Source organism: Lichenostomus cassidix, chromosome 1, assembly GCF_008360975.1.
Source record: "Lichenostomus cassidix isolate B80296 chromosome 1, HeHo_3.0, whole genome shotgun sequence".
In the NCBI taxonomy this organism is placed as follows: Eukaryota; Metazoa; Chordata; class Aves; order Passeriformes; family Meliphagidae; genus Lichenostomus; species Lichenostomus cassidix.
In genome coordinates, this window is record NC_139479.1 from 104,469,192 (window position 1) to 104,495,944 (window position 26,753).

At 37.8% G+C, this 26,753-nt stretch overlaps 1 protein-coding gene across 1 annotated transcript in view; it reads right to left on the reverse strand.

The window, feature by feature from the left end:
* LOC146445479 (uncharacterized) overlaps nucleotides 1-24,360 on the reverse strand; it is a 335,842-nt gene extending 311,482 nt beyond the window's left edge. The window contains exon 1 of the transcript XR_014855136.1: nucleotides 24,189-24,360. The gene's annotated coding sequence lies outside the window, so the exon portion shown is untranslated. The remainder of the gene's footprint in view (nucleotides 1-24,188) is intronic.
* Nucleotides 24,361-26,753: the final 2,393 nt, after the last annotated feature.

Here is a 26,753-nt window from a genome sequence, read left to right on the forward strand (position 1 = left end):
ATTACACAAAGAAAATGGCTGTGTGATAAATTATAGCAAATTACTATAATAAAAAAAGTTTACTTTTGTTTTAGATAATCAGTAAATTAATTGTGTTTGTTGCCAATTTAAAATGTATAATTAGTACTACATCTGTGTCATTTAAATCAGCTAAGCAACTCTCATTGTATCATTACTGGAGGAATCTGAAGTGTACTTAATGTATTAGTGATTCACAACGGGGAAGAATTCTCATTAGTGGAAACTTTTGCATAGTCAATAACCAAGAAAATTAGTAAATAAATAAATGAGTTCTCCACTAACCTATGAATTCCATGTAGGCAAATAAATACTTGCTAGAAGGGTAAACCTCTCAAAAAAATAAATTAGATATATATAAAGGTTGGATGTTTGCAAAAGCCACAGACACAAATGTTTTTAAACATTTAATGGAAATTTTGAAAAATTAAATAGATAACTAATATGTTAACAAATATATACTAGGCAGAATATAATGGTTTTACATGTCCTTGCTACCAAATCAGTCATGCATTTAAGTCTGGTTGAAAACTACACAGATTACCAGAATTTTAAGGCATTCAAGCTGTTCATAATAGTCTGCTTATGAAAAAGAGGAAGGAGCAAGCACTGAAGCACATAAATGCAATATTTCAGTGCACTAAGACAGCCCTACCAGCAAATCTCAGCAGGCACACAGCTGGGACAAGACTGCTCACTGAGGGTCCAAGTGGCGACCATAGACCATCTTATATTTGGCCAGCACCACTTGCTTGCCCCTATGCAAAATAGGCAAATTCATGCAAGTGCCATAATCACAGAAGATGCTGAGTTGGAAAGGACCCACAAGGATCATCGAGCTCAACTCCTGGCCCTGCGCAGGACACCCCAAGAATCCTGTGGTACTGAGTTTTCACCTGTTCTGCAAGGACAGTCAGAAGATGGATCCCATTGCCAGCTAAAGACCTCAGCTGGCTCAAAGCCCATTTGAATGTGAGCCTCATTTTCCCTTTTAATGTGTGCCATATAAAGAAATCATAACATTGCAGAAATGAATCAGCCTATCCAACTATTTCAAACTGCTGCGTGGTCCCAAGTGCATTTCTGCGTTAGTTACTCCAGGTGCTTTTTAGGAGACTAAAGTGCAGAAATAAATGAACAAAAGAAAAAAAGCTACAACGAAAAAGAGATTTTGGGTTCTGTATCTCTCTACAAAAAGGTTCATGATAATTTAGGTTTGCAACTTTTGGACTTGGACCAGATATAAGACTGGAAGATCGAGAACTTTTTCAATCTCTTCATCTTACACTGTTTCTTTCTGAAAAAATAGCATTCCTGTCAAATTGAAAAAATATTTAATGGGATTTCTGGCTTTGAGCAATCACTGTCCTGATCTTTAAATACATGTATCTCCAGCAAGCCAAGAGAATAAATTCAATAAAACTGACCCATGTAAACAGCCAAAAATCTAGGACTTAAGCTTCTAAAGAGTGGAAAAAATGAGTAGAGTTTAATCTCATTGAAAATAAAACTAAAACTAAAACAAACAAACAAACAACAACAACAAAAAAAAAACCTAAAAAAAAGTTTTTTTTTTTCTTCCTGAAATTTCCAAGTCTAGTAAAAAGCTAGCAGAGCTGGAAACAAAGACTACATGAATTAAAATAATAATTGAAAAACCCAACAAAACAACTCTGCATTTTAGTAATGATAATTTCAATTTACTAAAGGTAATAACCATGATAGTAGCCTTTCCAAGCCCTTTTGTCTCAAATTATTCTTGGCAAATATTAAAAATTTTCCTTTTTCTTAGCAAGTAGTGTAGATTCATTCAGGGTGCTGAAATGAACATGAAAAATTAGACTGTTGTACACACATGAAAAAAATTACTCTGTGACTAAACCCACTACAAATGATGCCCTTACTTCTCCAATTCACTTCATGAGAAAAGCCAGAGATTAAAGCAAATGTTTGTGGAACGGATCACATTGTCAAAGACTATAAATAGGTTGCAGTAAATACAAACAGAATCACTTGTTTCTTTCAGGCTAGAGCAGGAAATTAAATACTCTTCCTCAAAAACTGAGGAAAGACATTTCCAGAGAAACTGGAGCTGTTTTTGTAGCTCATGCCAATTTCAATGACCAGGCCCCAAGTGAGCAGGGGTGTTCTAACTGAGGTGAGGGATTTGGGGTCAAACTCTTAGGTCTCTTCAGCAGGGTGAAGGTTGCCATGGAAAGCAGAACAAGAAGAATCAGAGTCCCCATGTGAAAGAAGCCAGGACCAACTCTGGAGGAAGATGTTGGCTGGTTTGTTCTTTGTTTGAAATGCTGTTTGGATGTGTGTGTATATACTGCATATTTCTATGTTTAAAAGGAATACAACTGGAAACAATTTTGAAGCCTCCCTCAGGTCTTCTATGGACAAATCTTCCAAGCTACCACTAAGACATTTAATTGTAAAAAATAAATTTTAAAAAATGCTAACAATACAAAGCTTGTGTTTTGAAAGAGCCCATTTTCTCACTGGACTAACATGCAATTCCTACAAGGAATCAAGTGCAATGCTTTTCTCAAGGGCCTTTTGAGTGGATTATTTATTGCTGTTTCCTGTTCAAGTTTTTATGGGCAGGTCAAGTGCCAGAGTGCTGCTCTGCTCTGTCTGCCAAGAATGATAAAAGCTGGACTCCAGTGTGACAACAGGACCATATCTAATTATTAAAGCAAGCAGTGCATGGATTGCAGAGGGGTCTCCCCACCAACACACTCATCCCTGATTTTACTAATTTAAAAGACAACATCTTTACGGAACAGTAAACAGCAGGACCTACAGCAATGATTATTTATAATGGATTATTTTCAAATTTCATTTTTCAGATTTTCTCTTTCTTTTGTAAAAAGTAAATAAATACAAAAGATTGTATTCTCTCTTCTTCCAATTTAATCATATAGTGGCAATGGGGACTAAAGATCTCTTTCACAGCCATGAGCGAGTCGCAGTCATGCTGCTCTACTTGAATCCCCCATGCTGTGCTGTCAGTGACCTTAGTGGTGACCTGAAGTAATGGTTATATTTCTTTTTTTTTTTTGTCCTTAGGAGTAACAATTCAGCCTCTGTATTCTAGGCATTAGTTCTGTGCTTCTAGTACTGAACAGAGACCAATCATTATACCAGTGAGCATTTGTTACATCTTCTTACACAGTCAGGTTTTCAATGTGAGTTCATTTGAACACAGACACAACATGTACAGCCCATGATTTACTTAAGGTGTCAATGCCAGGGGTAAATTTATTCTCCTTGAGCGCAGCAGTAAAGTGGATCCCTTGCTTCCCATTGTAATCAGTCCCAGAATTGGGAGACTTTTGAAGAGGTTCACTTACTAAATAAGAGCTTTCTTGGAAGAACATCAACTATTCCAGACAACATTCAGTCCCATATTGTATAATAAAAATTGTCATACACATTTACATTTGCAATGAATACAAAAAAATAAATTCAAATAAAACAGAAGCCTTGCAAAACTAAAAAAGGCTTCAGAGTCCCAAAGTTTTACTAATATTGTGACCTTTTTTCACTTCTGGGTTTTCCATTAATTTTGTGCTTCTTTTGGAAGTTCAGAAAAAAAGTAAGATAAAAATGTATATGGTTTAAAACATCCAATGCTTCAATTTAGATGAAAGCAAGCAGAGCCTCTGCAGATGTGCGTGTTAATGAAGATTTAACTGGGAGGCAGGTGCATATAAATAAGAAGCATACAGAATGGGACAACAGTAAATGCAATAAGAGCACAATACAGATCTAGATACAATGGAATTTAATCTTTTTTATACTCAGATTCCCCACAAAAATCAAACATTCAAAATTTAGTACACATAGCTTATATTTGTTCTCCAAACCATGATCTGAGAATAGTGATAAAGACTATATTATTTTTATCAAAATGGTAGCACTTATGCATAACTTTTTGGTTATTAAAAATCTAATGTACTAAACTAAATTTGGAAGCAGGACAAGAGACTACTATTTCATGTGCGAAAGACTACATTATTTCAGAAACAGAAAAAACCCTGTCTTTAGAAATACTTCAGTGGATGCTATTTGAACATCAGAGGTAATAAGTATGAGTACTTTGTGGATCTGAAATATAAGAGGTCATATTCAAAATTACAGATAAGGGATTTGGGCAGAAAAAAAACTGCATAGGAAGGAGCTGAGTCTGTTCCCTTGATGCTCTGTGTCATTTTCAATTTATATTTCAAAAACAAACTAAAAATAATAAGAATGTAAATTTTGTTGCCCCTCTGCAAAGGAATGGGGAAAAGTGAAGTAAGACTGCAATGTATATGTAATAAAAAACAAGTATAAATCAAATCTTTGAATTTGAATTAGAAGACATACAGTGAGGAGTTACTACTCAGCAATAACCACAATAACTATAATTATGGTAGGTGTTTCCTCAGGAGAGAACATTCCTAAAACACTACCCTGGAAAACAGGTACTTTGCATATTGCAGAAATAAGTGGGTATTTTTTTCCATAATGAAGTAGCACTCTTTTACAAATATTTTTGTACTTTATTTCTTTAATATCTACTTCACTAATAGTGTTAACTCTGTGCTTTGACCAGGAAGGCAGTTACATGCTTCATCTTTAATCTCTTTACACATTCCAAATGAGCTAGAGTTGGTTTTGTCCTACTGCATAATATGAGAAAAAAGTCACACAACCCATCACAAAAAAACCTCAAAAAAAACCAAACCTGCCCGAGTCAAGAAAAGTGGGAAACTTGGCCAGCAAGATTAGAAGCTGGCAAAATTGAAACAGAGATCCTTCCTCCTTTTCTTATTTGCTAGGTGCTGCCAAGATGTGCATGATGCCAGTTACCATGGGAAATGTTTTACCTGGAGTATTACAAGAGATCAAGGCCTCCAAATGGTGAATATGGAATGACTGCTTTATGGTCAGACAAAAGACCATGTACTCTGGCATAGCAGAAGGCAGCTAGTCAGGAAAATAAAGGCAAGAAGGATGCAAGTATTGGTACCCCATTTGACAGAGTACTGTAACCATCAGCGTTGCCTTGCTCAGAGAAAGATAGGAAAAGTGCCACTGTGCAAGGCCATCTGAAAGTGTGCCATTTATGGGGGATATGAGTTAAAGCTGGGCTGGTGACAGAAAACAGCTACCAAGGGACGCAGGGTACTTATGGTTCTGGTTTCTCGGAGGCCTCTGCAGGAAGACAGCTTGGTTAAACCTAACAGAATAAAAGTTGGCAGTACCTGAGAGTGCTTTTTATTCCTACACAGAGGGCAAACACCTGGCAGAGACAGACAAGAACTGAAAAATGGCTGAGCTAAACACCCCAAAGGTGTCTCAGGAAGAACTCTTTATAAAGCCCAAGTAGCCCAAGGGCCACTCTGGTATCTACCAGTAACACCTCTTCTCTCAAAAATACACTTAAGCAAAATAAATAAATAAAACCTGCCATCTCCTTCTGCTATAGAATTACTTTTTTTTTTAACAGCTGATTAGTCAAGATAAACCTGAATTTCAAGCACCCAGGGAGTTTTCATCTCAGAAGTAGTAATTTGGTCTTCATGGGCTGAACATCCTTGAGTTTAAGAGAAATACAGCCCTTCTTCATCCAATAACTGTATTTAATGCCCAGCATGGCAATGACCTTCTCTCAGGATTTATGTGAAAATAAGTATGTTTTCACCACCCACTTAGGCAGAATTCTTAAATTATAAGAATCACTAGGAGGAAAGAGACCCACTTTTTAGTAAGAAAACCTAACCCCCTAAAATGCAAGGTGACCTTGTCATTTGTAAACTATGCTTGCCTACTATGATAAATTATTGAGGAGATAATGTGAGACACCGTTGTTTCATTTAATTTGCTGCCATCTTGGTCCAGAACTGCTTGATTTCAAAATATCCTTGTATCCAATAGAAAGATGAAACATCTATGTGGACACAAAATAATTCCTAAAACAGAACTAATAAAGCATGATATTTGATTTTATTTTGTCACAATATATAAATCAAATGAGACCAACTGAGCTACCTTGTATGTCTCACTGAACTTTTTGGTTCATTCCCTATAAGCATTCAAAGTGGTTTTTCCAGTCTAGCTATTAATGTCACCAGCAATATGAACTTTCACCACTTTCCTTGGAAAGTACATCACAGTCTGATAAAACCTATTATGTCAAGATAATTTAGAACAGACATCAGGAAAAGCAGATATTATTTCATAGTCTTCTTATTGCACCTCACTCTCAGCTATTTATCTTCCTCCATAACGCTTTCTATACTCAGAGACGGTGAACATCATTTTGTCCCATTTAGGTAACCAAGCTGCATTTTGGGGCCTGGATTTTTCATGCATTTTGTAGTTGGTTTCTACCAAAAGTGGCGAAAGCCATTTTGTCTAAGGTGCAATAAACAACAGGCTGCTCCAGCTCTTTTGGAATGCAGATTCTAAACTGTGTCTGAACAGTTGTGACATGAGTGCACCTGCAGTGGGTGCCCACTGAAGGCTCAGATGCAGGAGTTGAGCCCTACACACATCCAGAGAAAAACACACATTTTACAAAAGGCTTTGTGTGTGAAACCTGTAAATCACTGATGTGCCTCTAACCAGAGCGCCAGTGAGTATGTGGAGCCTGAATGCCACAGCTTTGTAAGCAAAAGAAGGCATTGAATACAACACAGGTAACTTCCTGTGTGTAGTGTGTGCACAAGCACATGTGTAGATATATTTGAGATCTTAAAGTAAATCTGAAATTAGAAACATATATTGAAACGCCAGCCAGGAGTGAACTGTGTAAAATAAGTGAAGTGAAGCTGTTCTGTGACATGTCTGTGCATAAGAACGTCACCAGTGTCAGGTGAGAGCACCAGCACACAAGGCTACACAGACTTTCTGGTTCGGCACTATAGAACCTGCCACAAAATCTACCCCAGCTGGAAAACTGTTTTCCAGAGTCTGGAAGAAGATTTAATTTTTTTAAATACAAACTGTGTTCCCTAGCTCTTCCCAAGCTGCCAAGCCAGCTTAGGCAGTCCTTATTGCACTGGAAGCTCAGTGCATTGGGTAGATATGTTTATTTGCATGGCTATGCTGCAAAACCAATCAACTAATTGGTACAGGTGAAAAAAACCAAACAACCAAACATATCTTTTTTCCTCTATTCCATAGGGTTACTTTTTCAGCCAGATCTGTTCTTTTACTAAAATCAGGGGACAGCAGCCAAAAGGAAAAAGCCAAGATGTGTTGTCAAAGTAAAGGCTGCTTAAGTGTTGCTGCTGTGTGTGTGTAGCACAGTCTTAGATAAAAATATATCTATGCTGATATATAAAAATATGTCTGTGTAGGTATGTGTGACATGCATATATATATGTGTGCATATACAAGTATGTCTGTACAAATTTACACATAGTATAAAAAATTAAAACAATTCTAAACCAATTTGTCAGGCTCCCTAGTCTTAATACTTGCATTGTAACAGACCTTTACCTTAATAGCAGCGCTAGCTCTTCAGGCTCATCCCCTTCCCACTGTTTTTAATCCATTCCCAATTTTCACAGTTTCTGAAGAAATTCGATATGTTTGTAACCAAACTTTACAAAGTTGTTGATGAAGTCCAGATGAAACCGTAATACTTACATAGTGCATTATCTGCATATTAAAAAGGTAAAAGAAACAAACCCCACCCAAACATTTTGCCTGTGAGAATAAGGGAAGTCTTGGAAGGTTCGTATTCAGGTCAACGCATTTACAAAATATCTGACAATGTCATCCTGACCTCTACTGGAAACCCTCAGCATATGCAGGATTAAACGTGGAACATCAGCAAACCCTGAGCTAATAATTTAGAGATGAAACAAGTACTTCCCAGCATCTTTTCTACATTAAATACAAGACACTACAGGTAATAGTAGCACAGAGCTGCAATACTACCAGCACCTAAAGAGGATGTAAAAAAAGTACTTTGCAATGTTCAAATAAGCTCACCCCTTCAGCTGGGTTTTATCTTCCACAACTATATATCTGGCTTAGTTCTTGCATTCACTTTTAATCTGATCATTCATCTGTACTCATTTTTGATTATCCATCAAGGTAATGAAAAAATAAGTCAGAATAGGTACAAACATTTCCATCATATCATGAGCTCCTAAAGCCCTTAGTGCTTAGAAGATTAATCTGAAGTTCAAAGTGGCATTCAGAAAAAGGCAAAAAAATCATCTGCTAAAATCTCAGGTACTTACAAAAGAATGATTAACCCTTCCAGGTTTGTGCCAGAAATCACAAATGCTGCACAAGTCCCTTATGACAAATCCTGGAAGAGGTTAGAAAACTTAGAGCCTGGAAACTGTAATTGAAATATGCAGTTATGCATTTTAATGCAACCACATAATTTGCTAAAACATTAGGAGTGACATTAAACCTCCTGGAATAGTTGCATTTAGGCTCGCTACTTTTCTCAGTACATAAAAGCAATATAAGCCTGTGAGTGGCTCAAAAAGCTTTCCTAGTATTTTGAGCTATTTTGGTGTTTGCTAAAGCAATTGCTATAGGTGAGTCAAATTTAGAATTGTTATACTCTGCTTATATCAGAGACATAGAAAGCCAGAGCTCACTGTCCCAGGTGGGATTGCTCTTGCAAAATCAGTACACACCAGGTGAGGTCTCAGCTGGTGCAAACCACGGCAGCTCCAGGGACCCACGAGAAGACAGATACTCAATGTAGATGTAAGTCCTTTGAGGACCAGCTGAGGTTGGGATTGTTCAGCCTAGGGAAAAGAAGTCTTGGGGACACCTTATCACTCTCTACAATTACCTGAAAGGCAGATGTGATGAGATAGGGTTCAGTCTCTTCTCCCAGGCAATCTGTAACAGGAAAAGAAGACATGGCCTCAAGCTGCACCAGGGAAGGTTGAGGTTGGACACCAGGAGGAATTTCTTCCAGTAGAAACGATTGCTAAACATTGGAATGGGCTGCTTAGGGAGGTGGGGGAGTCATCCTTCAATGGAGATGTTCAAGAAATGACTGGACGTAGCTGACTTGTGCCATGACTTAGTGCCATGAAATGAAATTACTTAGTGCCATGTTCTGGTTGACAAGGTGGAGATCAATCAAAGTTGAACTTGATGATCCCAGAGATCATTTCCAACCTAAATGATTCTGTGATTCTGTGAATGTGAGGAGCAGCAAAGGGAAGATCCTGTAGTAATGCACACACTGAGCAGATGAAACCAGTCCCCAACCACACAGGGAAGGCTGTACTCTCCATACTATCAATGAAAGCCACCTGAAGCCAACTGTACCATGCAACAACACAAAATCTTGACATAGCACAGCACATAGGGCTGTTAGAAAAACTAGGGCCTGGCCTGCTGCAGAAACCAAAGCTTTGGCAGACAGCAAGAACTTTTCTGATAGGGGCATTTGACAAGAATAACATTGAAATCAGGCATATTTTAACAGAATGGAACGACTGGATGTAACCTAATATTTAAATGGAACATGCTTGAAAGAGCTCATATCAGTGCATACCCAAACACTACATATTCTCCCACAGAAAAATTTGGCACTTTGAACTGGGAGTGGGGGGATCTCCTTCCTACCCTTACAATTTATGGAGCATCTCACATACCAGCTTTCTTCTTACATAACACAAGGTGATAAATCTGCTTGACACAAATCAGTTATGGAAGAACACAAGCTTACTAAATGCATCTTCAAATCAAGGCCAGGATTCTCCCTGAGTACTAGATCAAAAGCTCAAGTTATATTTGAGCTCTAATGAGAATAAGCTTTATTTATTGGTGGTTGGGGCAGGAGGCCAAGAAGTCTTCTATGTTCCAAATCTGTAGCATACCAAATTCTTTACAGTTTTGAACAAATCTGTGGCTCCATTTCTCCATCACATAAATAAGGATTATAGTATTTGGTTACCTCACAATAGCCTCAGAATAATATATATACTCCTTTTGTGTTGTATTTAATGAGCTCCTACACTACAGGTTTTGCCATCTAAATCTGAAAGTTTTCAGATCCCATTGAAAAGAAAGCATGGGAAAAGATGTGAAACAGAAAAATAAAGTGATTCTTACATTAGAATAACACAACTTCAGGTCTGATGGGTTATATAGAAACATTCATACAGGAGAGTCAGAGAGACCCTTGTTTCCCTAACTGGTTCAGCAATAGGAGAAAACCAAACAACCCCCAAATGATAGGCAACAAAAAAAGTTATTCAGACTTGATTCTTTCTATATCTGTTAGTTTCATTTACGACAGCTATTTCTTAGAGAAAATCATGCCTTCAGCAACCCACAGAGGCCCACACCCTTGAGGATATGGCTTGTTCTGCATTTCTCTCCCCCTCAAGGTCCAGAGGGAGTGATTCCTGTGGGAACCCCCTGGGAAACAACAAAAAAGCCAAATATTGGCCTTTGAGGGAAGCAGAAGGCACACTGTGACTCTCCATGGAGCCACAGGTCACTCCAGAGGGCACTGTGAACAGGTATTAGTGCTGAGAGGAGAGAATATACCTGGGAGCAGCTCTGGGCGCTACACCAAAGGCTTGAGGGCAGACTCCTGACGTGCATCCACAGCCCACAGTCAGCATTCCTGCTGAGCCAGGTGGGAAGAGAGGCTTTCCACTTTCCACCCCATGTAAATACAAGGAGACTTGGAGCAAGCATGACTTTCCCAAAGGACCTGCATGGTGATGCACTAAGCACAGACCTGGAGCTGAGGATCTGGAAGATCTGGGAGAAATATCCAGTGTGAGGCAGCAACACAAGTTATGCTCAGGCAATGGATTTCCAATGGTGTACAAGCAGGTGCTAGATCCATATGTTTTTAATAACAAGCATGTTTGTGGTGGTGCCTTTCACACTTTATTACTTGAAAACTATCCAAGCGCTGCCATGACTGACATTCCCGGTCTCCTCATAAAGAGAGGTACCACCTCTCACAGCAAAATGTTCATGTGCCTTTTCAGACTTTGCAAGTTGAAGAATCTCAAAAATATATACAAGGTAAAATTTTACTGCATGCAGCAAAGAAGAAAAGAAACTAACAAAAACCCCTTTCAAGTCTCAGACCAATTTTGCACTATTTCTTGAAAAGTTTCTCCACTGAAGAATAACAAAAGGGTTTCTCTAAAGATAATCTGAATTATGAGTTCTCTTCCAAGTTGCAGTTGCTTATAGTCTCTGTTTATAAACCTGATGCAAACAACTTGCTGCATATGGGTATTTTGGAGAAAAGATTCTCACAGTCTGCAGGATAAAAATTCTACAGAAGCAAAGAATGTAACAGTGAACATGCGAAGGAAGAAAAGGAATTAGAAAGTAATGTGTTTCTGTATCTATACAGAACACAATAAAATTCCTGCTACTAATTACAATATTGGCATAAAAGTTATTCCCACTCTAGTGTCAAAAATGTATATTTAATGGAAAATAGGTTGATACAAAGACTTTTGAGGCCTAACAAACATTTCAAAGTCATGCCTTTTATTTCCAAGGCTGGAGTTATTTAAATATTTTTTGTTTGTTTGTTTTAAATTTGTAACAGTAAGATTTGGGCAAGGTACAAATAAAGGTTCTAGACCACAACAGCCTAATGAATTAGCACTATTTATATTTTAAATACAAGCGACAAACAACTTTGAAAAAGAACAGAATATAATGTTTAAATGTGAGAAGTTTCTCTCAAGTTAAAACAATAAGATCAAAGCTAGAAGCCAAGCCATAATTCCTTACCTACCTGCTGCTAAAATAAGATGAGGGTTATGTCCTGGAGTGGTCCTCTACCAGTAGGACTCCCAAACTGAACAAGTATTTTCCAACAATCCACTGATCATGCCATAGATTTAAAATACATGAAAAACAGACAAAACAGAGAAGAGATGCCTTGAACCACCCACTGAAATTCAGTGAGGTTTTTCCCACCTCTGCCAAAGATTTCTTATGTTACCTTTGGGAAACAAGTATTTTTCCCAATACCCAAAACTCAAAATCCTCAGCCTGTATCACCAAAATTGTTCAGTAATTATTTGGAAATTGAAATACAGAAAAGACATGCATAGGGAGCCTACTGCCATGGGGATGCTTTAGTATGACTGTTCAGAATCTGAAACTGTAAAATTTTATACATCTAAACTCCTTGTGTCCTTATGTGATTTCCTCTCTGTGGATTTGTTTCTTTATTTTGAGTTTCATTTTACTCTCTCTGCAAAACAAGCAATACTACTTTTTCTTTTTTATCTCAGAGAGTCTTGTGTGATTAGACTATAAGAGGCTTAAGTTTTGCCTCTTTCCACACACATGGGAAGTGAGACAGCAGAACCATAATTGTGGGTGGAGTTTTCAAGCATGACTAAAATAAAAATAACACTCTACTCTTTTCTGTTTATTACTTTTCCTTAAGAATGACTAGGTATGAAGGAAATAATGTAAGGCATGTAATAAACCAGAAGGTTTCAGTCTCAGCCCAAAAGATGAATAATTTGTAACTGGTTACAGCATATATGATTTAGAAAACATAATGTCTATATATGAAACTGCCTTGCAGAGGGGAACAAAAAGTTTTCTAAATACAGCTGAACTTGGCTGTAGATCACAGATAGAGTCTATGATAAGCTAGAAGAGCGTTCAAGGTAAGCACAAAATGGTCCTAAGAGCAAATCTGTGGGCAGAACAGTATTGACAGTGCTTGATTTGTTTCAAGTGGACAGTCTTGCCTAATATTTCTACATAATGCTATTATACACATAATAGCCATCTTTTCCTGATGTATTATATTTAAACATGTGCTACTGTATTTACAGCATCTGTTTCCTCCTCAGAAGGAATTAGGATAGGGTGCTTCTAATGAAATTGAATAAAGGAAATTTATCCAACCTTTCTAATTTTTCCATTAAAATAAGAAAAGAAAATAACATGCAAAATCATATTCATACCATACACCAAGTTATGCAACTATGGAAAAACAAGACAAACAAAAAACCCCAACAAAAAGACCCCAAATCAGGTGCACCATTACTAGATTTTTTTTTCATATTTTTCCTCTGAAGTCAGCATCACCTCCTCACACCTTCCCACGTAAAAGCTGTAGGATAATTTTTGCTTCATCATTATTCTTCTTCCTTTTTCTCTCCTACGATAGCTTAAATCAAGGAAATATCAATCAAGATACCACCTTTTAAAATATATTTTCATGCCTGAATTTGCATGTTCTGTAATACTCAGAAGTAGAGACCTGCCAAAAATGAATCTGCAATGTGTATACACAAATCCAAGTAAGGAAACCATCATGGAACCTGAAATTACAAGCCAGCTCAAGAAGAAAGGAATCTGTCCCAAGCCTTTTTGAGCACTCAGGTGCGTGAATTTTTTACAGACCATTCTGATCATCCTGCAGAAGTTCAGCACACTTTGTCTCATGAGTGTTATCAAGTGGGACCTTAAGGCATTTTCAATGGGGTTGAAAGTACATGGGAAGCAAACAGATCAGAGAGCACTGTACAGAGAATGTTAAGGGTAAATTGCATTCATGTCACAAAGCATTTTCACTTTTTCAAGGAACCCAAGCTGCAGGCATTTTGCTGTCACTAAAATAAAAGACTTTTTCCTGAACTTCACATTTGAAGAACAGGATGTTAAAAAAGCACATTACAAAACAGCATCAGCAGTCACTACAATTCTTTTCAAATGTGAGGGGAAGGGATAAGACTATCTATTACAGATCATATAAACCATATGAAAAAAACCCACATCACCAGATACGGAGTTTATTCAATAGAATACACATATACATGCCAAGGTAAGTCTTTAAATTGTGTGGAGCTGTAGAAGTAAGGGTAGGTTTGGTAAATTAAAGGTTGGGTCTTACCACTGTGCAGGTTTTGCTGGTTCCTCCTTTCCCACTTACCCCTTTAGACCCTGGACAACTGAGCCAACTCATTTTATTTACAGCCTAAATTGTCCTCCTACTGAGAAGGACAACATTGCACCTCTCAGCAGAGCAAGCTCAGTACATTATTTCTAGTCCAATTTTAATTATTTATTTTTTCATAACCCACTGAGGAAAAAAAACTAACCAAAAATAAAAGCAACTTAATAGTCCCAATTTTTCCTTCTGCACACTTGGGCGGGAAATTCCCTGAGGTTTACTGTCTCAGGACTAAAAATCTTAATTCTACCCCCAATCAGAAGAGCATGTGTGGAGCTATCGGAAGAGAGTGATGTTATATCACTATGATACACAGACTGCAACTCAGTGATCTCTGAACTGTTTAGGAAAAACTAAAATTCACTTCACCCAGGTAGCTCTAAAACACACGCACCTACTTCTTAGACAGACAATAATTTTTTGTTACAGAGGCAGAGTTATGAAATCAACTCTCCTGTGGAGAGGCACCTTGTCTGTAACTAAATCAAATCCTCAATCTGTTGACCACAAATATAAAGATCCCTTTTCCAAACTCTAGAAGAAGAATATTCACTTTCTTCTGGTTTGTTTTTATGAGAGGGCACCGTGTCTTTTTGTACAGAAAAGAGGAAAAACACTAACCCTGTTGTACACATAATACATAGGCTCCAAAATAAATCTATTGAAGCTTCCACCAAAATGTTTGTCTCAATTTTTGTGAAACAGCAATTAAAAAAAAAGTTTGAACTGCATACCACTGAGCAATACTTAAAAGAGCAAGGAAGTGCCAGAGAGGCTTCCAGTAAATTATGCAAGAATCAAACAATTGACCAGTTTGTCTACAGTTAAACTGGAATAACCTTCCCTTTCTTCTATGTCTCTGCTTCACATTAGTTTTAAAACTAAATGGAGTATTTTAGACTACACTAAAACCCAACTGATTTATGAACACTGTATAAGTGACACCATCTTGAACAGGCCAGCACTAAAACATCTCATGGTGACTGGTTTGTGTCATTTACATTTTCCCCTCTGAGGGGAACAAAGATTTACAGGGCTTCATTTGAGTACTCACTTTGAATACAGAGACAAAGTGGCTTAAGTACTTTATCCTGGATGGATGAAAATTGAAACCCTTTCAACACAGCAAAGGCTAGCAGTACATACAAAACTTACAATTACTAATGACCAATTATCTGCTAATTAAACATAAGTGGCATTGCACACTAACCAATAGTTGCACTGGGATACCACAACACTTCTTTATTCTAAATGGTAATTACTGCAAAGCTTAATGTAAGGCTGAGGAGGCAAAGTTTGAATATTGGCATGTAAGTACTTACAGCTGAGTAACAGTAAGAGCTGAGCCTGAAGAAAAAAACCACCCCATCTCTCCAGTCTTATGTCTCACCTGGACATCAAAAATTTTAATCAGAATTTCAAGAAAGTATCTATATGCACTGGGGATCCAAAGCTGAAAAGGAAAAATTATGTCCACAATTTTTTCTGGTTTTTTTCTTGTGGCTTGAGATTTTTGAGCTAATTAGTCCTTTTGATAGCTTATCACTTGCTTTTTTCCCTTCTAATAAACTTGGAAATTTCCATAAAATTCACAGTAAACCAAGTAGCACCAGAGAGCGAGTCATGTTCTCTAGTAAAGAAAAAGGTGGATTTGAAAATGCAAGGACAGTTGTCAGATGCCTTGGCACAGTTTAACTGTGCAATTTGACATATATCGCAAAATAGTTCACTTTCTTACTTTTCAGGCATAAATTGAAACCTTCATAAGAACTTAATATTTCTCTATCCTAAGGAAGAATTCTGATGGCAGGCATTAGGAAAAGGGCTCAGGTACCTGTGCAGCCTTCGTTCCATCCTACATCATAACACAGTGCAGGAATGTTGTGTTCGTGGAGGGATGGAATGGCAGGAGACACCACCCAAACAGGAAACCTGGACACTGGAGGCAAAAAGAAGCATAAGGAAGAATGGCAAATAAAATAGTTGACTCTTGCATAAAAATGGGAGTCTTTGATAGAGAATGCCAAGAGAAATAATTATTCCAATCATTCTCTTTCTGAGCAGTTTACATTGTAGTGAAGAAATAAATAAACATTTCTCTCATTTCAAAGAAAACATTTTTTTTTTATTTCCATGGTATGAAATTCCAAACTTTGATATAATATCCTGCTCTTTTTCTCCTAACAGGAGAGTTATTCTCAGAAGAAGAAAGTTCTTCCCAATGTCTTGGAGCTATTTGGCTGCCTGAACTCTCCCTTATCGAGTTTACCTCATATGAGTTGTGAAAAGATCTCTCACCCATATGCACAACTTCATATGTGGATGGAGTTTTAAAGTTATTCCTTATTTCTTCTACACAAGGGAAAATCACTTTAAAAATAAGCATTCTTTGGCCAAAATCACATTAAAGCACAACATACTCAACCGTTTCTCTCCTAAAGTGATGGAAAAATTTACAAGAAAAGGCAAAAGGGAGAAATGAAGAAGAATCAGTAAAAGGAAGGTGTGAAGAAAAGCTTAAAGAAGGGGAAGCCATAGTTTCCTAGGGGCACAAGAACAGTTAAGTGTGTATGTGTGCGTAAATAGGAGAAGCTATACAGGGGAAAGGGAATGTAAGAGAATGAAAAGGAGTCAGCTTGTTTTGCTTGTTAAATATACAGATTTTTTTCCCAGAATGATACTTCAGACTCACCAGTAACTCTGAGTTTTACACGCTGCTTGCCTTTTTTTTTTTTTTCTCAGAGTTAAAATGTCAAAGTAGTTCCAATTCAAACTGATATCCCCTGACCTTGTTAGTAGTCAGTACAGAGAATTCCTCTGTAGCATGGAAAAATAAATATTTCTGTCTTTTTGCACCAAATCTGGTTTATGTCATGCTATGGTTTAACTATTAACATGATTCTGAGACGATTAATGCAACAGCAAGTCTCCTAACTCAGAAAATATTCTATATTTTACACTGGGGTTGCACAAAAACCTGCTTTAAAACAGATGCTGACAGAGACTAATAGTAGATGCTGTAACTTAATCTCAGAACCCCAATGATGTCAAACCTCTTGAGCATCACATACAGTTTATGGTAGGGTATTATCACAATCCTTCAATGGAATTACAGTTTTGTAACTAATCTCTCCCTATCAGTTACACTACACAGAAACTGTGAAGTCCAAATACAAAGAGACCATAGGTGTGAATGATTGCACTTGAGTCCTTCCCCCCAACCATATTTCTAAGCCCCAGAGTGATAAATGGCACAGCAGTTATAAATGGGCCATAGGGTCAGTGGAACTAAAAGCTCAGAGTTCAAAGAAAAGTCACAATTCTTCAGAGTTCAGCAAAAGGCCAGAGACTGATGTTGCAATGCTTAGTGATACATGGCCATGGTTGTTATGCTCCAATTAGAGAAGACAGCAGATTGGCAAATAACCATGGCCATGGGAATGCTACAGCCTCAGCCCATCCACGTCACCTCACAGGTCTCCAAGTGTTATGGTTTTCCTGTATTAGTCTAAAATTATTCATTGACAGAAGCTTAATTGTCACAAATAAACCAGCCACAAGAGGTTCTGGCAATACGGAAATTAATCACAGAAATTTAACATAAATCAGTCACATCTACATAAGTTCACAGAATGACTCCAAAGTCTGAGGAGAGGGACTTTGTCATGAGCAAGAGTTATCACAGCAGACTGCAGGCCAAATCTGCTGACAATTTAGTTACCTAAAGTGACAACAAATCAGGAACTAGAATTTAGGCACACACGAGTTCAAAAGGCTGATTCAGGAATAAACCTGCACCAACACCTGAATCTCCACCTGTGCCACCCAGAGAAGTGGAAGCCAAGAGAATCTTTCTTTTGTGGAAAGGGGATCATTTTTAGATCATTTTCTTGGGCAATGAAACAATTGGATTCCAGACACACACTCATCTTACAATACATTCTTACAATCCAAGTGAACACCCATCACACCAGGAATGTTTTCCATCCTGCACTCTCTGCAAGAGAGAGATGAAAACTGCTGGATCTGTAAGGACTGCCGGCAGAAGATCCTGGCCTTTTGCCATTCCTGTGCAGGAAGAAAAGATAAGAGGATTCTTCATCCAAACTGCAATATTACTTCTACTTTTTAGACAACAGACTAATGTATAAATAGTCACCATTGAAGTGAGGCCTGGAACAAATCTCCTTCCTACTAGATAAGATCCAGATTCTAGATAGGCTAAGTAGGAAAGATCTCCAGGCATCTCTAAAAGAGATTTCCTGAACAGACTTTCCAAGTGTTTGTTCAGAGCTGAAAGCACCAGATTCCCAGAATATTCTTACTGTGATCTTTGAATTTTAAGGTTGAATTTTAAGGACCGCAGTCTGAAACTGGATCACAAAAGTTATCATGCACTGCAATATACAGAAAAATTTGCATTAGAAACTAAATTACATGCATTTTCTATATCCTGAAAAAAACCCAGACTTAATCTTCGCTTATTACTTTTTATTGCATCTCTGCAATAACAACAAAGAAATAGTTCTGTGTTGAGTATTTTTTTCATAAAAGCTTGAACAGTAATGAACTAAAAATAGATATCTATTTGTCAGAAGATTCTTAGAGACAGCACATGGGGAAATTTTGCATGAAACAGCTATTCAGGCTGCCTGAAAATATTCTCCAGAGATGTATATTAGTGCCTACAAGGAAATCACATAAACAAAATAATTGGTCATTCTCACTTCTGTATTATTGTCTTACAAGATGGATTAAATATCCTAGTCATGCTAAGCCAATTCATCTATAAATGAATGACTAAGCCCCAAGATTCAAAAGAATTTGCTCACCTTTAAACACTAACATTGTAATGGGAATAGGAAACACTGTTCACAACATCCAGAACATTTCTTAACTTTTTTTAAATATCACTCTTCGATTTCCCCTATCAAATCACTCGTTACCATGGGACTTCTCCCTTGTTTTCAGAACTTCACTAAAAATAGTATAACCATTCTTAACTAAAACATTCATAAGACAGGAAATGGGGAAATTAATTCCCCATCTAATTTGTATATACAGACTGAACAGAGTTTCTTTATGTGCTCATATAATATTTGCTAAATGAGTGTTCACCCCCTCATTACAAACACTCAGTGTGCACCTATTCAGTTTTTTACTGCAAAGTCACTACCCTTGGTTCGTAAATTTGCTGAACTACAAATTGTTGAAGGTTAGGAAAATATTCCTGGAAGTTTTACTGTTTGCTGATAGGTTACACTTTCTTTCTTCAGCATCCAGTGCTGGCAACTTCCAGAGATGTGACACTGGGCTGCACGGTCCCAGTAACCTTGGACTGATTACAGTCCTGCTGTCACACATGCAGTTAACACTGCTGTCTTCATTCTCATATATCAGGGAGCTGCATTTACTGCACCAGGGTTTCTTTCCAATATGCTCTGGAATACATGCTCATCTGAGTGTGAGGAATATGTTTTCATCTAGGTGTATGCTTTGACATTTAAAAATATTTAGAGGTAATTTTCCAAATAGGCCTGCCTTAACAAGATAGCAAGCCCAACTGATCTATACATTCTCTGCAACTTAAAATGTAATAATTTAATTTAATTTTGTTGCAATCACTGGCTCTCCTTCTGAAGCATGCCTGAACACTCACCTGAGCACAGCGTGGGCAAATCTTGTTTAGTCTGATTTTATAGTTTGGGTTGAAAGGGACCTTAAAGTTCATCTCGTTCCAACCCACTGCCAGGGACGGGGACACCTTTCACTAGACCAGAACCCCAGGCTCAGAGCCTCATCCACCCTGGCCTTGAACACTTCCAGGGATCACGCAGCCACAAGTCCCCCATACAACCTATTCAGTGCCACACCACGTACATAGCAAAGAATTATTTCCTAACATCTGACCTAAACCTACTCTCCGTCAGTTTGAAGCCATTCCCCCTTGTGCTGTCACTACATGTTCTCGCAAATAGCCTCCACCCTTTTTGTAGGCTCCCTTCAGGCACCATGGGGCTGAAATTAGATCACCTCATTGCCTTCCCAGGCTGAACAACACCAATTCATTCAGCCTTTCTTCACAAGAGAGGTGCTGCATCCCTCTGATCAACTTGATGGCCCTTAACAGCAGTAGCACAGGCAGGACAGACAAGGAGGCACAGAACAGGGGGCAGCAATTTGATAAGAGGCCTCAAGTGGACAGTGAGGGAATAAAGCAATGAGGAGGCAATGAAGAAGACAAGAGAACAGGCTAAAGTCACATGGATATCTCACAACAGACTGCTATATAGGAGCACAGGGGGTCCCATTCATCGAAATAAAAATCAGTTCACAGAAGCCCATTATCATGCAGTCATACTCTATTCAGCCAGCGAATTTGGAGCTCATTTAGTGGGGACCACGCTCATTTTAGACAGGAATTTTTAATTCACTGTATGTAGAATAATATTTAAATGATCTGTACTTCTTTGCCTTCTTTTGCACTTCCCTCCTTTTCCAGTTCCCTCATTATTTCCACACCCTTCAGGGCAAAGCTGGGATCTCACAGACAGCCCAGCTTGCTTCACAGTCCTGACTCACTCCTTGCAGATGATGGGAGCAATGCCTGGCATTTAACAAGCATTCTGCAAGAGCTAAGAGGGAGGTAAGAAAGGGTCATATGGTCACATGCCCATTTCACCCTGTCAGCAACACTCATGTGGTGTTATTACAAACTGCCCTACAAACTAACAGAGAAATCCCGTGGAAGGTCAACAGTTAAACAACAACAAAAGTCTCATCACGACAGAAATGGAGGGATTTCAAATTTTTCTATTCATTCACAATAAATGGCCCCAGATTCCCTTCAGAACACCCTGGCTCTCAGGGCACATCTGGCCTTCTGAGATACAGACTCACACAACTGATTTGCTCAAAGTGGGATTTTACATGACAGACAAACACTGTGTTCAAGCTGTTCCAAAAGTAAATTCTTCTCAATGAGTCAAAAAGGGGTTTTGAACTGTGATCTCCAAGGTCCCAAAGCCATAATTTGGTCACCAGTTATTTTGGAGAAAGTTCCTCTACAGAGTAGAGCTATTCCACTCTGTATAAACAATGCAAAGAGACTCTGCCTGGAAAGCTGGTGGCTGGGGAGCTCTTCCACTCACGCAGGCAAGGCAAAAACCTCAACATGAACCTCAGCTTCCTAGCAGAAGCTTTCACAGTGGTGTTACTTGCTACTTGACAGCCTAACCTTTGTCTCTTCTTCCACTCACCCAAAGGGCAGTCAGGAAGATTTCTTATAAATCAGATCAGGTTTCTTTAACTAGAATATTTCCCATCAGCTCCACTTGTACAACGCAGAGCTGTGCAGGCATCCTGACAATTCCTACCTAAAGCAGTCTGCTGAAATGAAAGCCAGAATTCAGCTTTAGGGAGGTATGGCTTCTCCCAGTCAATTTCAACGTCTGAGACAAAATGAGTAATTTTAAGAGCAAAGATCAACCTCACTTCAGAGTCTGGACATCAGAAACCGGCAATTGTTGCAAGGCAAACACTGAACTTTGAAGTCCTGCTCTTTCATTTAGTACAGCAAAAGTCCTTATCACTCACACTTAAACCACAGTGACTCCTCCAAAGTGCACATTGCACTGAAGCTCTCTTGCAAAAGACTCTGAACTTTTATCTTCCATTTTGAGAATACTGCTTCAAAAAATAAAATTTTGCACTTCAAAAGAGACATTTGACTTGTCCTTGTCTCAAATGATTGCCCCTTATAGCCCCTGAGCAACTGCAGCTTTGGGAGCATTTCAAAGAGAAATGCTCTAGCATTTGGTATCAGAGAAAGTAGTTTGAGCTACTGTAATTCCCCATTATCATCTTCTTTGAAAATGTACTATTGCTTAGTGAGACACACAGCTTAATTTTCTCAGTCCTATTTTTAACCTATGGTACCTAACAAGGCTGATACTTAAGATGAAGAAAAGGTGGTTTAATGTATTTCTTTTAATTAAATCTGAAGAAAATAATAACTGTATCCATTTGGGGTAGAAATAGATAAAAAACGTCATTAAGTTCTTAAAGCTTGTGTTAAAATGCAATCTGTTATCCTTAAGAAAACAATCATTATCTTCCATCTCAATGAAATATAATGTGTGTGTACACTCATACATATGTATGCCAATGCACACAAACACAGGTTTTTCTTTTTCAAATTCAAGTGACAGCATATGAAAACAAACACACTTTGATGTACATACTTATGCTCTAAAATCATTTACCATACTTGAAAGGCCAAAAACCCAATAAGAAAAATAAAATCCCAACCCCAATCTGAGAGCTATCAATATGTTTTTGCGTTTAATTTAAAACACCTCATTATCCATTCTGCTTTCTATTAGGTTATCAGATGCGCTCCATCTGACTTAAAACCTTATAGCAAGGTTACCAAGAGGAACAGAATCAGGTCAGCACATTAAACTACATTTTTCTTTTACAACAGCTTCCAGGCAAATCTTCAGATTTTCCATGTTATTTACAAGGACGTTAAGAAGGTCTTGTGCTTTCTACCTCACTGATTTATTCTTCCCATATGCAGATGTGGTAATTCTTTAGAAGCTGGTTAATTAAATGTTCTAGCAATAACAGTAGGATCTTGACAGTCTAACTTTGATTTACCAACATTATAAAAAGGCTGTCCTTACCTTTCAGAATCTGACTTTACTATGGGATGTGCTAAATGAGAATAATGCTTAAAGTAAATTAGCTTGAAAAGTTATTGTCTGACATCCCAAGATACAGCTGCAAATACAGTCAATGCTTTTACATAGGGATTTGACAAGTTGTTATAAAATATTTATTAAAAGTATTTGTAATATCAGGAGTATCAAAAGTTAAGCTATTATTAGAAATGACTTGGTGATAAGAGATGCTCTTAAACAGACACCTACTACTTTTGTCAAATACAATTTGCATAGCAGCAGTACACTCCCACACAGTTTTGCTAAGAGATAAGGGAAAACAAGATCTTCATTCAGATAGGTTTTTTTCTTTTTTGACTAGTATCTACTTTGCATTCAAAATAGGTCTAGGTGGTTTTCTAAACACTGCTATATTTAACCCCAACTAGAAGTATGCACTATAAGTATGAATCAGTATTAAGGTCCAAATGTCAAATTTTCTTCTACTCATTTTCACTTGGACTATGTGGACTCTCTTCATAAGCTTGATTTGCTACAAACTACAGAACATCTGGAACCACATGTCTTTTCTTGACTTTCTTCGTGCTGGATTTAAATATTTTTATTTTAACTGGTGTACAGTACATGATGTTATACATTATTACAATTGTCAGAAACCATCTACCGTGTATGCAATCTTTCCAATCTTCTTCCCTCTGCTGCAAAAGACTCTGATTCACCAGGACTATTAAATGCTAGATGAAGTGTGCTGTACCATGTGAACCACATGATTCCTCTCTTGCAGAGAGCTGTAGGTTGGCTGGAAGAAAGTTTTCAATAATTACTGGGGATTTGTATCATAAGCAACTGATAAAACTGGAATTACCTATTCTCAATCAGCTTATTGTTAGAGGCAATAGTGTTATGGCTCTAGGTAGTGAATTGACATGAGAATTAATTGCTTGCAAAAGCTTTTAGACAAGAAGAATCCATAAAGAAAAAAATATCTGGGTAATAACAGATTTACATGACATGAAGAGCAAGTGGCAATTGCACCAAAAAATTCAAACCTTATCTACACTGTAACAGCATATGCAATTAAGGAACACGTTCTACAGCAAAGATGCTAATATTTGTTTTCTTAATAGCAAATTGGAAAGCTGAAATTTTTCACATCAGATAATGTCACACCACCAGTCAGTCATACATACAATCAGATTTTATCTATCAGCTTTATCACCAGACTTGCAGTAACCAGAATACAAGTACTGGGGTCCTGCAAATAAATGATGACAAATAAATCCCACCAGTCTTGCTGCTACCTAAACATGCTCAGCAGCTTCCACAACTGGACACTAACCACAAGACCAAACTGAAACAGAGTCTTCCCTAGGCTGCTTTTGTTTACTTTTAGGAAAAATACTATTCTTCAGTTACTTTAATTTATATAGCTCAACAAACAAATATTAACATTCCTCCTACAAAACTTAATAGTACATTTACATCAAAGACAGCCTTAGCTTGCCTGGAAAATCCCTTAGGAAAAGTCTTACCTTATGTGGAGAAGACAAATTAAACCTAAGTTTGCAGTTTGAGACTTCTTTTGTCTTCTAAAGATGAATTTATCTCTTTTCAGTTCAGTACCTCTGTGCTCTCTTCTGACCTAATTTTGTCTGTGATAAATGCCAGAGTTTCAGTGGAGTCACTTGAGCTCCTGTAAAAAAAGAACTGAAGTAAAAAATGAATGCACTCAACATTCCTGCTCTGACAGATTGCTTGACAGGACACTAAAAGCCTTGCAAGGCTATAGGTGAGGTAAAGCCCCAGAAGTGCCATTCTTTTAGACAAAATTGCATTTTGGTTTTCTGCTAATTATTCTGTACTAACATAACAAAGTTAAAGCTCATTCAGACTAAGCAGGTCTACAAATTGTACAGGCCTGACACAGGCTGTTTTATAAGATTCATTCCAAGGGTATTGCGTGACCAGAACCCATACAAATTAAATTTCAGCCTTAGTTTAGACAGGAGAAGGACAAAAAAAAGCTTTCTACTGAGAGGGACCATGAAGCATAGTTGGCAAAGAAGTTTCTCAATTTAACTGCTTTCTCTTCCTGCCCTATCCAAGCACATTGCAGGGAATGGTTTCCACTTGTCGATGGAGGATCAGCAAGTGGCATGGAAGACTGAGCACAGTGCACCTGCTCTTGCAGGAATGGGCAGAGAACAGCCAAAGAGGCTGCCGGGAGGCTTCCCATCTCAGCCCTGCTGGGGGGATCCCAAGGAGTGTCAGAGGACCTGCCAAAAAAACCCACACTGCAGGATAAGGTAGGCAGGAGAACTCAGACCCCTCAGGTAACCACAACATTAAAAGGGCTCTACTGGCCAGAGTCAAAAGCTCTTCCAGCTCCATCTTCTGTCCCAAATGCTATCCTAGGCGTAACACAGGTAGGCACACCATGATTTTTACTCTACTGTTTGCTCCCAGCTTGCAACCCCCTGCAGTCTTGGGGCTTACAGAGCCAGTAGGCGTTTCTTTCCAGGGCTATAGCAGGGCTAAAGCCCTCCTGGATTTATAGGACTCATTTATCTCCACCTTAGCAAGAGAAAACTCCCTCATTGAGCAAAGACTTCATCTGGAGGGGAAAGCTGAAGAAATTAGATCAGATAATCTCATCACCACAAAACACATTTAGAAAGAAGAGTCTTTTTCTGGAAACTGAACCAAAGCATGTGACATCTTATGAAGCATTTGGTGGGGGGTCAACAATTAAACAATATGTGGCTATATGTTACACAATTTTAAGCCTTAAGATGGTTAATAAAAACGTTATTAAATATTTGCTTATAGCAGAAACTTAACGAAGTTAGGCTATTTGAATACCATGATCAGGCTCATTGATTCACTGAAAACACTACAAATTAGCTTTAACTTCCCAGAAATCATGCAAGTATATTTTGAGATTTCACTTTGAATAGACAAATGTTTTGTTAGGCAGAAGCAAGGCATGCCCAGTTCCACCTTCTATTAGCAAAATCCGTAAGATACTTTACCTGAGAACAAAAACTGGCTGTTTATGCTGCTAACAAACAATTGCTTCATATTAGATGAGCAAGAAAATATATTCATCAGAAGAGCAAGTTTTCCTCTATTAAAACTGCTCCATTTTTCCTAGTGTCCTCTGGGGGAAAAACCAACAAAAAACCCCAAACAAACAAACAAACAAAAACCACCAAACCCTTTTTTAAGGAATAGGATTGTCAGATTTTTGAACTAGTAGTAAAACACAATGTTGTAGACATAGTGAGGGTACAGCGTTTCCCAGGCCTATATGATAAAATTCCTCAATGTCTTTAAACAATTCACTGAGGCTCTGAGAAGTCAGTATCTAAAAGCACATTTTAAGTCTGATTTTCAGAAGCCCAAAAGAACAGTTAAAAAAAAAAAAATCAGTATTTAAAATAGTACAGCCACAGCTCTTCTGCACTCCATTATTGTTAGAAGATGGGTACATTCACATGAACACCATAAAACAGCACATCCACATTGTTTAGTTATTATCAAAACTTGCAGATCTACATAATAGGAACAAATTTATGAAAGCATATATGGATCACATTCTTGTTTTTGAAGAAAGAGTAGAGAGTTTTCACTTCTTCATCTCCTAGAAAGTATTTGGATTTTCAAATGTTTAAGGAAATTTAGTGCTGCTCCCCAGTGTCAATGACGCTAAGGTGTTTACTGAAGTAGTGTCTCTTTTTGAAAGATCATCTTAAATTAAAAAGAAAATCTGAAAGGCATAGACATATGTAGCAATCATTAGTACTCATTCTTCACCATCCTTCTCCATCTTTTTCACAGTACTTAAATGTCTAAGCCAAGCAAAAGCATCCTGGTCATGTAAAAATTTATACTTAGGAGATAGATGGCTGTAAAAAACAAAACAAACAAACTCCCCCACCAAAAAAAAAAAAACCCAACGAAACAACAACCAAAAATACCCCAAACCCAAAAAAAGGACCCACAAAAAAACCAAGCCCGAAAACCAAAAAAAAAACCCCAAAAATACCCCAAACACAAAAAAAACCACTAACAAAACCCACAAATCACCAACCCCC